Genomic DNA, 13,511 nt, shown 5'->3' on the forward strand with positions numbered 1-13,511 from the left:
AGCTGGAGTCCAACATTGCTCATGATGCTCTGTAATTTATGTGTCATTTTCTCCCACCAGGGAGAGACTCTGTCCTCTTCATCTTTACATGCTTAGCACACCCTGTAGAGGTCATTCTGGGAATGGTAATTGAGGGATGAACGGGAAATGCCTGTGTGGTCAGCACAAAAGAAAGGCACAGGACCCCTTTTGTTGCAGCTACAACATCTGGATTGGTTATGGAGGCCTCAGAACCTGCTAGTGAGTTTTTTTGTACCTGTACCTTTGGGGTTCACAAAGGGATCCCTAAAAAACACCAGCACATACTTCTCCTGCAGAGAAGATCTAAATGCATAAAGCATGAGGACAATTTCACACACACCCCCACACACATTTTTTTTTTTAACTGACCCCTTTGTCTTCATTTCTATCATGGTAATTTAATCATGTAAAAACTAAGAACACGCCGGGCGGTGGTGGCGCATGCCTTTAATCCCAGCACTCGGGAGGCAGAGCCAGGCGGATCTCTGTGAGTTCGAGGCCAGCCTGGACTACCAAGTGAGTTCCAGGAAAGGCGCAAAGCTACACAGAGAAACCCTGTCTCGAAAAACCAAAAAAAAAAAAAAAAAAAAAAAAAAAAAAACTAAGAACACTCAAAAGTCAGGGCATTTGACATTCTTGCAAAGCCCGACTGTAGGAAACATGCCCACTGCTGAGGACATTGAATGTGGTTTAGGTAGCAAAGCAAATGACCTAACAAGGAATATATGTGCTGAGCCCAGTTCCTGTTAAATTAATAGATTCACATTCTGGCACATTCACCACCTCACGAGTCATAGCAACCGGATGACGGCATAGCAACCCAGCGGTTGCAGCCAGTGCACATGAGAAAAAATCAGAGCCCAGTGTCTCTGGAGGGAAACCAGAGATGGCTGGCCTTTCCAATCGCCAGTCTCTGCAGGAGGGGCTGAGGAGAGAGAGTGTTAGGGCAGGCACAGGCAGATGCTCGCCCTGGTCAGGGCTAAAGGAGGGTGACATCTTTCCTACTTCCTAAAACTTTGTTTTGTATTTGGAAAGTAAATAATGTGCTCCAGCTAGAGAGGAAGTATGCTGGTGAAAGACTCAGTCACATGGCTAGCCTTGTCTTCTGATCCATAAAAGCAACAGGGAAGTGATTTTTATCAGTGAGGGATTCACTCTTTCAGGATCTCACACTTTACTTTCTAGTTTTTATATTTATTATTATTATCATCGTTATTATTGTTACAGTACTTAGAACTGACTGAACATCAGGCCCTGGGAATGCTAGTCAAGCACCCAACCCCTGGGATATATCCTTTTTTCCTTTTTATTTGGGGACAGGATTTCACTGAGTTGCCGAGGATGGCTTTGAACTTGTGACCTTCCTGCCTCAGCCACCTGAGATGGGTTTGCAGGGCCTGTGCCACCAGACATGGCTTTTAGCTTTTATTTCAAACTTAATTATGTTAATTAATTTATTTTTGTGGTGATTCCCCCCCCCTCCCCCCGTGGGGCTCAAACACAAGATTGTAGGTGTGCCAGGCTAGCATTCCCTAGCTGGGTTATGCTCCCTAGCCCGAAGTAGCATAACTTCCTTTTCTTTATTTTTCTGGTTTGTTTTTGGTAGCCCTGGAGATTGAATCCGGGGCTTCGTAAATGCTAGACAAGAGCTCTACCGCTGAGCTACATCCCCAGGAAATCCCAGTGAACCTGCTCCTTCTGGTGGCCAGAGTTAAAGTCACTTCTGCCGTGTTTTCCTTCTAGGACCTAACTTTCATGTGCCGGGGTCTGGAAATCCAGGGTGGACGCCCCGAGGAGGAAGAACGGGATGCCTGGACAGATGTCAATTCCTGTGACTCCAAGACATCTGCATGGCTGTGAAGTAGGTGACACCCAATACCAGTGCTACCAGGGATGGAGCAGCAGTCCACACCCTCTGACCTAGTTTAAGTGGAAAGATAACCTTTGTTCAGCAGAAGGAGTGGAGGCTCAGATTTAGGTATTATACTTACGTCTGCGTAGGGCCCTTGTTTTCTTCTCCATGCTCCTTTTTGTGGAGGAGGAATTACCAAGGGCCTGCGGGGTTGTCTTTAAGCCCCTACTGTCTTATGTGCTGACTCCTAGTTAAAGCACAGCTGCTTGGCTGGGGATGCTGTGGTAGTTCAGTGGTAGGATGCTTGCCTACCATGCACAAGGGACTGGGTTCAATCCCCAGTATCGCATGCACGCACATGTACACCCAGACCAGCTTGTGATAACAAACACTTGTCCTGGTACAGTTTCTGTGGGCCAGGCCTCCAGGTAGCTTAGCTGAGATGAGGTTATTATTAAGTTGCTTCCTGGACTAAGAGACTTTGGAAGGCCTGGGTGACAGGGGGTGCTGAGGGAGGCATCATCCTTTTCCAAACTCATGCTCCTTTGCACGGGGCTGTCTTAGAACACGGCGGTTGGCTTCCCCTACACCGAGCAAGACAGAGAGCACCCGAGATGGAAGCCACGGTTTTCTTTGTAAGCTGGTCTCAGAAGTGGCATCACGTGTTTTCTGCCATAGTCTGTTTGTTAGGATTGAGTCAGTGGAGTTAGGAGAAGGGATTGTGTAAGGGTGTGAATGCCAGGAGGCAGAGATCATTGGCCGGGAGCTGTCTGCCATACCCTCCACACCATGTCCTGGGACTCCAGCAAATGCCACACGATGCAGAGACGAAGCAGTGTGTACTAGCATGTGTGAATGTCAGACCTTCACACATTTTGTGGGCTCTGCTAATTACTCCTGGGCCTGCCGGAGTGCTGAATATTCATGAAGTTGCCACAGAGGATTAGTACCACAACAGTGAACAAAGAAATATTCTGCTCTTGTTTTAGCAAATATGGAGTAACACCATTTTCTTTAGAAGCCTGGCCATTGTGGTAAGGAATGAGTTCTATACCAAAATTAAAACGAGCGGTACCTCCACCACGCCTTCACTCCATCATAGCGGGATATAGCAAAAATATCAGAGAATTATATTTAAGTCTAATGATATACTTGCTTCTTAGAACGATATTATTTTTCTTTCATCATACATTTTGTATTTGTACTGTAATATTAACCAGTGCATTAGCAGCTGCAACGTGGAAATTCCTGCTGCCAGGAGAGCTTGGGTCTACATGCTTCTTCTAGTCTTTGGGTGAGTCTGTGGCTTTCCCTGGGGTATTAACCAGACTTGGGGTGGAGGACATCTTGAAGATGTCATTTTCCGTCAGTCTGACATCACCCTTCGACACAAAACCTTCACTCAAGTTTGAGGTTTCCTGGGTTTTAGTGAGAAGATTAAGCACGGGATGGACGGGAGGTATTATCAGGCCAATGTGTTAGTAGGAGCAGTATTTGGGGGAAAAGGGGAACTTGTCCAGCTTTAGCTGAGGTCTTTGAATGGCCTTTTATAGGTCCCTGTTTTCCAGGGCAAGCTTCAACGGGGCTAAACGTTTCTGTTGGGAAAGCCTTGCCCAGCAGTTTTGACTGTCTGTTTTTTTTCTGAAAAACCACAGCAAAGGCCAGCCTAGTCCGCTCTGCAGCCTAAGGGAATTAGGAAGCTTTCCTTGGGCACTGCTGTTGGCCTGCTGTGTTTATGCTTACCAGAGGCTCAAAAGGCAGCTCTCTGTTGATGTCATGTTTAATATGCCGAGAAAAAGACATTTTGGGCAATGATACACTTCAAAATTACTATTGCCCGAAGCGCCTCCTCTCAGGATCTACCTTGTAAATCACTCTTGGCTCGTGATGACACCCGAATGCATCAGGCTCCGAAGACTCTGATACTTGAGTGCCAAAGGAAGAGGTGGAAATCCGAGAAGAAAGGGAACAGAACGACTTATTTCCCAGCCCTGACTTGGGTGATGACATAGTTCCTGAAACACAATGCATGGTGATGTCGTGCGCAAGTTCAACCCAGGGAAAGTGACCCGACAGACCTTTAAGGGGCCTGAGAGCTGGAGACTGGAGTTTGAAGTAGGCCCAGCATTATTATTTAGGGAAATAGCTCACTGCTTTCACCCATGATCTCTCTAGCCCAAATACCAAACGAAAATCTTTATCTCCTCCCTCGCTCCCGACTGTGTGTGTGTCGGGGGGGGGGGGGATCGGGGGTCGGTGGGGAACTTTTTTTTTTTCTCTAGGGTCCCTTGAACTCAGCCCTCTCACTCCAACGCCACCTTTTAGACCCGAGAGAGAGAGCAGGGCGGCTCCGATCTCACTTCCACCGAGCACAGCGGGCGGCTGGAGCGAGGCTTCCCCAGCGGCTGCAGCGCGGGGCACGGAGGGTCCGGCTGGGGGCCGCGCGGAACCGGGGCGCGGGCGGGGCGGGAGGCTGCAGGGCCCTGCGCGCCGCCGCGCTAGCTGCTGGGTCACAGCCCGGGCCGCGCCGCCCGCCCGCCCGCTCGCTCGGCGAGGAAGTGACGACTGCGCCGTCCCGAGAGCAACAAAGTTTGAGTCTGCGGGTCGCGCTCGCCTGCGTCCCGCGCCCCCTTCGGAGCTGCCCGGCGATCCAGCGTGCTGGTGAGTCGCGGACACCGCGCGCGTGCCCTTCCCGCCGCGGGGGCGTCTTGCTCGGGGAGGACCCCGGGGTTCTTTCGGGCTTGGCGGCGCGGGCCGGGCTCTGGGGCCCTGGGAGTGGGGGTGCAGAAGAGGGGCAGAGCGGCGGAGATCTGGGCCAGTGTCGCGCCCATGAGGTGGCTGCTTTGCCCCGGGACTTAGAACGGCCCGACTCCCCGAGATCGACTCTTGAGAGCAGAGATGCCTGGAAGGGGCCTCCCAGGACCCGCGTCCGGAGCTAGCCCTCCACCCTGCGCCCCATCTCTCCAGGCTGCAGGCAGCTGCCTTTCCAGCCCTTCCCGGTGTTTCCCTGGGAAACATTCCCTTCCTCTACGCAGCCCTCCATCAGGTTGCAGGAAGGAAGTTACAGGAACTTTCCCTCTACTTTTGTTTGCTCGGCCTTCCAGTGACGAAGAGCCGAGCAAATCAGAATTTTGGGTCAACAGCCCTATCCATTTCCAACAAACAAAATCCGAGTTGTCCCTAAACCTCCTTGAAGCAAGTCCCTCCCCGAGTCTTCTCTCTTCCTCCCTCCCCACCACGCCCCGAACCCAACAGTAAGCTCTCTAAGGCCTAACACTTTGCAATTTAGCCATAAAAACTGTCAGCACACCCACGTACATATGTGAGTGTTTTCTATATAAAACCCAGAAAGCCGCTTTCAGTGGACTCCGTCGCATCTTGTTCTTTTCTGTGTTCTAAAACTGCTAGGGCTGCAGGCATGTGCCTGGGAACTTTGATGGTGGTTCCTGCCGTCCTCCGTCCTCTGTAGCCTCGTGGCTCTGGGTCTTTAAGAACAGCTGAGAAGTTTATGATATCTTTGCAGAGTAGCGAGGGTCTTGGCGAGGCCCAGAGACTAGCGCCGGGGCTCCCTGGTTTGTGCCTGAAGCTGCAGCAGGAACGTGGTGGTGATGTGTGCAGGAATGTGTGTACAGGCCGTGGACACTTGGAGATGGGATGTCTAGAGGTTGAATGGTGAGGTCCCTAGCAGCAGCTTCCTGCCTGTCTGTAATTACAGCGTGATTGCACAGTCAGGCTTTGTTGGCGTGGATGTTTATACACACGCTATTGTGCAAGATCTTGGTGGTGGTGGTGAACAAAACGCAGATTTGCATTGCAAATGCTCAGGACAGATCTGGGCCTGAACTACAGTCCCTGAATTTTTTTTTTTACCCTTTAACTTTGGCTGGGTGGTTTGTTTCCTGGCTTTTCCCTTAACCTCTGACAACTTGCTAATCTCCGGAGAGTTCGGAGCCTACTCGGGAAAGCAGGCTTTTTCTACTACTTACCATAGAGTATCTTAGGCAGCCTGAAAATTGGAACTATACCTTCATTTGTCCTGAGAAAATGTGGGATGACGTCAGCAGGAAAAGGAGATAGCCTTAACAGAAAGGCTATTGGAATTAGCAGAATTGCACCCGGTAGCAGAATTGGGGCTATCTATAAAGAAGAGTCACAGGTCATGTATGTCTGAGCTGGCCAACCAGACTTTGAGCCTTGAAGTACCAGCTGTAGAAATTTAGGTGGGTCTTAATTCCTTTATTGTGTTCTGGGCAAAGGGGAAGCATTGCTTAGTGGCTAAAGGAAATGTGCTGGGTCTTTGAGACTATGTGTCGGGAGTTGTTGATGGGTGTGTGGGGGGGAGGGTGACTCACACATTTTCTCTAGTGTGATCCCAGTACAGCCTGCAGCACAGGCCAGGTCAGGGCTCCTCATATCTACCCAAATACTGCTCTGCAGGAAGCAGACTGTCTTAGTTACTGTTCTGTTGCTGAGAAGAGACACCATGACCAAGGCAACTTCTAAAAGAAAGCATTTAATTGGGGACTTGCTTACAGTTTCAGAGGGTGAGTCCATTGACCATCATGGTGGGGATCGTGGCAACAGGCAGGCAGGGTATGGCTCTGGAGCAGTAGCTGAGAGCTTACATCTGATCCACAAGCAGCAGATAGACAGAGATGGGGAGACTGGGCCTGGAAAGCCCACCCCCAGCAACACACCTCCTCCAACAAGGCCACACCTCATAATCCTTCCAAAGCAGTTCCACTAAGAAGGGACCAAGGATTTAAATATATGAGCCTGTGGGGGCCATTCTCATTCAAAGCACCCTAGGGCCAAGCCTGCACATAGAAGGCTAACAGTGTCTTCTTGAGAGCTTCAACTGGAGTAGAGGACCAGCACAGTTCTCCTAGGACACAGTCAAAATGCACGTGCTGGATTTGTGTAAGGCCATTCCTTCTGTCCCCTCAAATGTCAATCTTACAGTCTGTCCTGGGCTGAAGATTCACCAGACAGGGCTTTTCCCCTGATCCTGTGTGACTGCTTGGTACCAAGTCCCTGAAGTGCAGGAGCAGTTTAGCCTTTGTTCAGCGTGGCAGGTACTGGTGCCCCTGGCACGCTAGGGTTCCTTCGCAGCCGATGTCCCCAACTAAACGGTGGAGTTTCACTTGCAGGCCAACTGCTGGGTTTCAGCTTTGTGCCAGTTGGATGTCACTGGCGTAAGTGACCATTTGTTAGATCAAAACATTAGGGCCCAGTCCCTGGCAGGTATCTGGAGGAAAACCATGTAAAATCAGGGTAGTTCTGGAAAGTTTAGTCCCACAGTAGCCACAAGGTAATAAGATTCAGAACCAAAGCCCCACTACGGTAGGAGTTACCTTGAATTGCGTAACCCACTTGTTCCAGGGATATTGAGTTTTTAACTGAACTTGTCTGTCAAGGTCCTTATCACCTGACCAGAACTGCCTCAGTGAGGTCCTAGTGATACCAGGATCGATGGGAGGAGCATGCTTCCTTCTGACCCTCAGAGAAAGAGAACTCTGCGTTTATGACCTTTTATGCCCTTGTTGTACGATGAGATGAGAAATGCCTGAAGGCTCTCCCTGCATGGTTGGCAGAATGGCAGGGAGGGCCCCCTTGCAAGGTCTCCTCCCTGGAGCTGTGGGCTCACCTGGAGCAGTCTACCTGTCCAGTGTAGCCTGACTGAGTTTCACACAGCACTCAGGCCTTCTCCGGGCTTCCGAGGCTTTGCCTCTGTTCACAGCACTTGCCCTGCGGTGGTATGCAGTCCAGGCCTGACTTCCTCACCCACCTTACCCAAATGCTGGTTTATAGCTTGATGTTGCCACTCACCATCACAGCCCCCCCCCCCCCCCCAAGCAGCACGGCCTGCTGCCTTGCTATGCACAGTTGGAAATAGCACTGAAAACAGCTCTCAGTCGAAACCTGACTACATAACAAATACTTTTATTGTTCCAATAGGAAATGCTACTGGGAGTGGGGGGTGGGGGTGGGAGGTGAGGGGTGATTATGGAGTTCAGCAGCTCCAGAAGAAAAAAACCAAAAACAACAACAAAAACCCCCCCAGCAAAATGCTACTGGGAGACGCAGATTTTTTTTTTTTCGAAGAAGGTGGTCTCAGTGTGGAAGGCCTTTTATGCCACCCTAGCTGAAACTGCTATTTCTAGTTCTCTGCTTCCTTCTGGCTGCCTCAGGCCCTGCACAACGCTGTGTTTTGACATAACAACCCACCTCCTGAACAGGAGGTGGAGCAGCCCTCGCTGAAGAGGACATTCCAGGCTCTGAAGAAAGTGCTGCAATCTTCCAGATGCTGCTGCGGCTGGCCGAGCTGAACCACAGGCTTGGTTCCTTGGATAAAGCAGCCCTCGCATGAGTTCTTGTTCTCAATGAGGCATTTCTCTGTGAGATCCTTAAACCTTCTTTTTCTGGTCCACACGACACGGGGCAGAAGTGGGAGGACTTTGTGTCTTAAGTACCACTTGAAATACACATGGGGTTTTGTATAAGTCTCAGATAAAGGGCTGCTCTGTGATCTTTCTGAAACGCCTGTCTGCAAGGGTCATCCTCCTGCTCTGTAGCCTTCAATGGCTCCCCACTGTCTCCATGGTAAGGATCAAACATCTGGGCTGGGTGGTCAGGGTCTTCCACATAGAAGTCTGGCTCCTGCTGTTCTGCTGCCCCAAATCACAGCCCTGACCCAGTGACCCACTGTGGGTGTCTGTCCAACTGCTGATGGCCAGCATTCTGTCCTCTCATGCTTTCCTGGAGGCCTGGAATGCCTCTCTCTTCCTCGCTTCCACTTGGCTCAGTCTTGCTCTCTTCCCGCCCTGTTCTTGTTTCCTCGCTTCAGCGTTTCCCTGCCCCCACCCTGTGGGCCTCTGCCTGGGACTCTGGTAACATCCACTGGGGCCTTCTGCTGAAGTGAACCTTAGTCCCGGTCCAAGGATTTGCAGCTTCTCTTTTGAGCGTGGCTTCACTCAGACCGGCTGTTCAGCTTCTTAAATATATCTTTAGATGGATGAGAATCACCAATTTAAAGCTAATGTAGACACCCTGGTTTTGTATGTATTGCTCGACTTCCAGCACATCTTGGTAAGCATGGTGATGATGGTGGTGGTGATGATGATGATGATGATGATGGTGGTGGTGGTGGTGATGATGGTGGTGATAGTGATGGTGGTGGTGATGATGATGATGGTGGTGGTGGTGGTGGTGGTGGTGATGATGATGATGATGATGATGGTGGTGGTGGTGGTGGTGATGATGGTGGTGATAGTGATGGTGGTGGTGATGATGATGATGGTGGTGGTGGTGGTGGTGATGATGGTGATGATGATGGTGGTGGTGGTGATGATGATGATGGTGGTGGTGATGATGGTGATGATGATGATGATGGTGGTGGTGGTGGTGATGATGGTGATGATGAGGATGATGATGATTGATGGCAATGATACAAAGGGCTATAGTTGAATTTGTCTACATCGGCATAGGTATACATGCAAGCTAAGCCTCCAAACCTATGATTCCTGGTCTTACTTGCAAACACTTCTCCAGGCCTGCCTCCCCTGTCTGTTAGCCTCCCTCTGGATCCTTCTGACTTTTTACCTCATTAATTTTGTCCATGTCTAGCACTGCTCTTCCTCTGGATGTGGGACAGTATCTGTCCAGCATTGGCTCTCACTTCTCCTTGACCTGATTTGGGTGGGTTGTCCTGCCCATGATGTCCTGCTATGCTTTGGGGCCTGTCCCCAGGGCGGAGAGCTTACTACCTGGTTTGCTTGGCCTTCTGAGGGAACCCGAGGCAAGGTTTGACATGGGCTGATTCCCAGGTGGCTGTAGGCTTGCTTTGTGCAATCAGAGACTGACCTGCAGAACTAGGCTAAAGTGGAAAACTGAGTCCTGGGCGGGGAGGGGTCCTGGCTAAGCTCTGACGTGGGTTTGATGGGGAGGATCCATTGTCTCCACCCAGCTCTCAGGCTGTGACTCGAAACCTTGCCTCGAAAGTTAGATGTTTAAAAAAAATCTTTGTATATGATGTGTGTGAGTGAGTGTGGGTATGCATGTGTGTGACGTGTTGCATGTGTGGAGGGCAGAGGACAACTTTGTGAGGTCAGTGCTCCCCTTCCACCTTTAAATGGGTTCTGAGGATTGTCTCTACCTTTACCCACTGATCCATATCACCAGCCAAGATTTTTCTTTTTTTTTTTTTACTCAAGATACTATTCACATAATATACAACACACCCTATAAGGTAGATTCTTTGATTTCTTTTTTGTTAGAAATAAAATTTGGTAGATTCCTCTTCTCCCCCAGTTTTCCATTTCCTATTCTGGAAGCTAACATATATGCATAGTTCAAAATTCAAATGATATGTTACATAGTATAAAATAAGTCTCAAAATAATCTCTGTTACATAGTATATACATAGTTCAAAATTCAAATGATGTGTTACATAGTATAAAATAAGTCTCAAAATGATCTCAACACAGACAAAAGAGATTGCTATATATACATACATACAAACATACATACATATAATAAAGAGAATTAGAATAAATGTATATTAACTATGAGAAAAAGATTTTTTTTCCTTTTGTTTTTCGAGACAGGGTTTCTCTGTGTAGTTTTGGTGCCTGTCCTGGATCTCATTCTGCAGATCAGGCTGGCCTCGACCTCACAGAAATCCACCTGGCTCTGTCTCCCGAGTGCTGGGATTAAAGGCATGCGCCACCACTGCCGGACCTGGTTGGAAATTCTTAATGGCTGCCTGCTGGTGGGGTTAGATTTTCATAGACAACCACTTCTGAACTGAAACCAAATCGAATTTAAGTGCGTCAGTACTTTTTAGAATCTGTTGTTTCACAAGATAATGAACTTGGGATCTTAGGGACTCTCATCTACCTGCCCTAGTTTAATAATAGCCGCAGTGATTCCAGCATCACCCAAGGTCTATGTTGTGAAGGATCTGAAGCTGGAAAGCTGCTTGTGCTCAAGCTGTCGTGTTTAACTAAAGCGCAGAGAGGATACGGTGCCACTCTTTGGTCACATAGCTGGTGAACGGACATTCCATTCCCATCAGCCATCCTGTGTGATCATCTTAATGATTGCAGTGATCAGTTCCAATATATCTATCTGTAAGCCAAAGATTCCTTAAGATAGCCCATAGTATTTAAAAGGAGAAACTAGGAAGAAAAACCCAGGGTTGTAAGGGCAGTCTTTAAGAAGGGAGCAGGCTGTGTATTTAGTAGGCTGTTCACTGTTATGTTAGCTCACTGCAGTTTCTGGACTCCCTGCCCCCTCATCCCTCCCTTCCCTTCCCCTCCCCACCCCTCCCCTTCTTTCCTCCCCAGTCTTCTGCTTCCCCACTGTCCTGGGTATCCCACCCAGGACTTCACACATGCTAACTTCCTGCTAAGGGTATACCATGCTATACCCTTAGCCCTTAACTGAGTTTAATTGCTAGCTAGCAACTTGATAAGTCCCTCAAGCTTTCTTTTTAATAATTTTTCTGGCTTTTTTTTTTTATGTGCATTAGTGTTTTGCCATGGGAAGTTTTGAGTCCCCTGAAACTGGAGTTACAGACAGTTGTGAGCTGCCATGTGGGTGCTGGGAGTTGAACCTGGGTCCTCTGGAAAAGCAGTCGGTGCTCTTAACTGCTGACCCCATCTCTCCAGCCTCTGCCCCGAGCTTTCTAGCCATTTTCTTGGTCAGCAAAGTGATTTAGTATATTCTAGGTGCAGAATGGTGGCTTGATAAACACCAGGAAGGTAGAGAAACCGTCCTAGCTCCCGAGAGGCATGAAGAGAAGGTCCAGCAACACAGATACCCTGAGACAGCAGGTTAACATAGGGCCAGTGTCATGGGGCAGCTAGAGGGCTCTCATCGCTGGCACGATGAGGGGTCTAAAGTGGGTCCCACATACTCATAGAGGCCTTGTAGCCCAGGTGAGACTCAGAGGGTAGAGCTATTTGAGGGTGAATCTGTCACTGGGAGGATGGAATTTGGTGGGACAGTCGGTAAGTAAAGAATACTAATATATAGCTCGGTGGTGATGGCACACGCCTTTAATCTCAGCAACCGGGAGCCAGGGGCAGGTGGATCTCTTGAGTTCAAGGCTAGCCTGGTCTACAGAGTGAGTTCCAGGACAGCCAGGGCTACACAGAGAAACCCTGTCTCGGGAGGGAAAAAAAGAATATATATAATTAAGATTAACCATTGAAAGCCCTTTAGGGGACAGCAGATGTACAGTAGCCATATTTTGCTCCTTTTTTTCTTTTTTGAGACTGGGTCCTTCATTGTGTTCGGGCTGTCTTGGAGTTTGCTCTTTGTCAAAGCTGACTTCCCAGTGTTGTGATTACAGGCATGCACCATGATGCCTAGATCACGTAGGCTCTTGATACTTAAATTTATCTTTTTTTTGTTTTGTTTTGGTTTTTCGAGACAGGGTCTCTCTGTGTAGTTTTGGTGCCTGTCCTGGATCTCCCTCTGTAGACCAGGCTGGCCTTGAACTCACAGAGATCTGCCTGGCTCTGCCTCCCCAGTGCTGGCATTAAAGATGTGCGCTGCTGCCACCTGGCATTTAAATTTATCTTAACCTGTTGTATTTATAGAAGAGGGTGCAGTAGCCAAGATTGAAGACTAGGTGAAGAGGGATGTGTAGTATGAAATAGGTGTGGCTTTAAATGCTGTTGTGTGACACAGGGTGCTGATATTCCAGTCACAACACGCTTGGGGTTCTTTAGCCCATGCTTCCCCTTGATTGGAACAGGGGGTTTACACAGCTATTTTTCCTCTTGTTCTATTATGTTCTGTCCCCCCCTCCCCGCCCTATTCCCTCCCGTTGTGTCCTGCTCTCTCTCTCTTCCCTTCTAGTAAGCTTGACTCTCTGAATTTGTATAATGTAAATGAACATGGTAAGAGAGCCCATTGTGTGCCTCGTGGGAAGGAAGGTCGTGGGGGACAGTAAGCTAGGACATAACTAAAGGGGGTTAAATAAGAAAAGCTCTTTGAATAGGTGCACAGGGGATAATGGAGAGGAGAGCCACAGAGCAGGTTTTCAGTTGTGGTTGATCACCTCGGGTTGCAGAAGAAAACCTTGCCTTTGGGTTGCCTGTACTTGATGCGGGGCTGAGAGGGTGCCCTGCCCACGTGTTGGGGTACCTTGCTCTCAGGCTGTGCCCTGCTGTATGCCCTCTCTTTGTCTCTGCCCTTCCTTGACCTTCCCACTGAAGGCCAACAAGAAGAGGCTTACAGAGAAGCGACCGACAGGAATCTGTGTCTTTTCCTGCACACCCCGTGGGGTACCTTAGGAACCAGCAGCCATGTCTGGGCTTTGTCTCACACTAGGGAAGGCAGAGGCTTGAGGTTTCTTTTAACGCCTCTCTAAGGGGGCTCTAGCAGGTGGTGTTTCGAATCTGATTTCCCCAGCTGTGGAGAAGAGAGTTGGTCATAGCCATAGCAGGGGTGACCTTGCACGGTGTGGTTTACGAGGTGTTTTCCCTAGCTCTCTCCATCCTTTCTCTCACGCCACATTCATTTTTGGAGGGTACAATGATGAGGACGGTGAGGTACAGTGGTACTAGGGGCACAATGATGAAGAGGGTTCAAGCTTCCTCTCCACATTTGCAGTCCGTGAGGGGAC

General features: G+C 49.2%; 1 protein-coding gene across 1 annotated transcript in view; it reads left to right on the plus strand.

The window, feature by feature from the left end:
- The first annotated feature begins 4,405 nt into the window (after window positions 1-4,405).
- Mideas (mitotic deacetylase associated SANT domain protein) overlaps window positions 4,406-13,511 on the plus strand; it is a 69,865-nt gene continuing 60,759 nt past the window's right edge. Inside the window, exon 1 of the mRNA XM_052739327.1 lies at window positions 4,406-4,534. The gene's annotated coding sequence lies outside the window, so the exon portion shown is untranslated. The remainder of the gene's footprint in view (window positions 4,535-13,511) is intronic.

This window comes from Peromyscus californicus, unplaced genomic scaffold (genome assembly GCF_007827085.1).
Source record: "Peromyscus californicus insignis strain IS unplaced genomic scaffold, ASM782708v3 Scaffold_15__1_contigs__length_86483966, whole genome shotgun sequence".
In the NCBI taxonomy this organism is placed as follows: domain Eukaryota; kingdom Metazoa; phylum Chordata; class Mammalia; order Rodentia; family Cricetidae; genus Peromyscus; species Peromyscus californicus.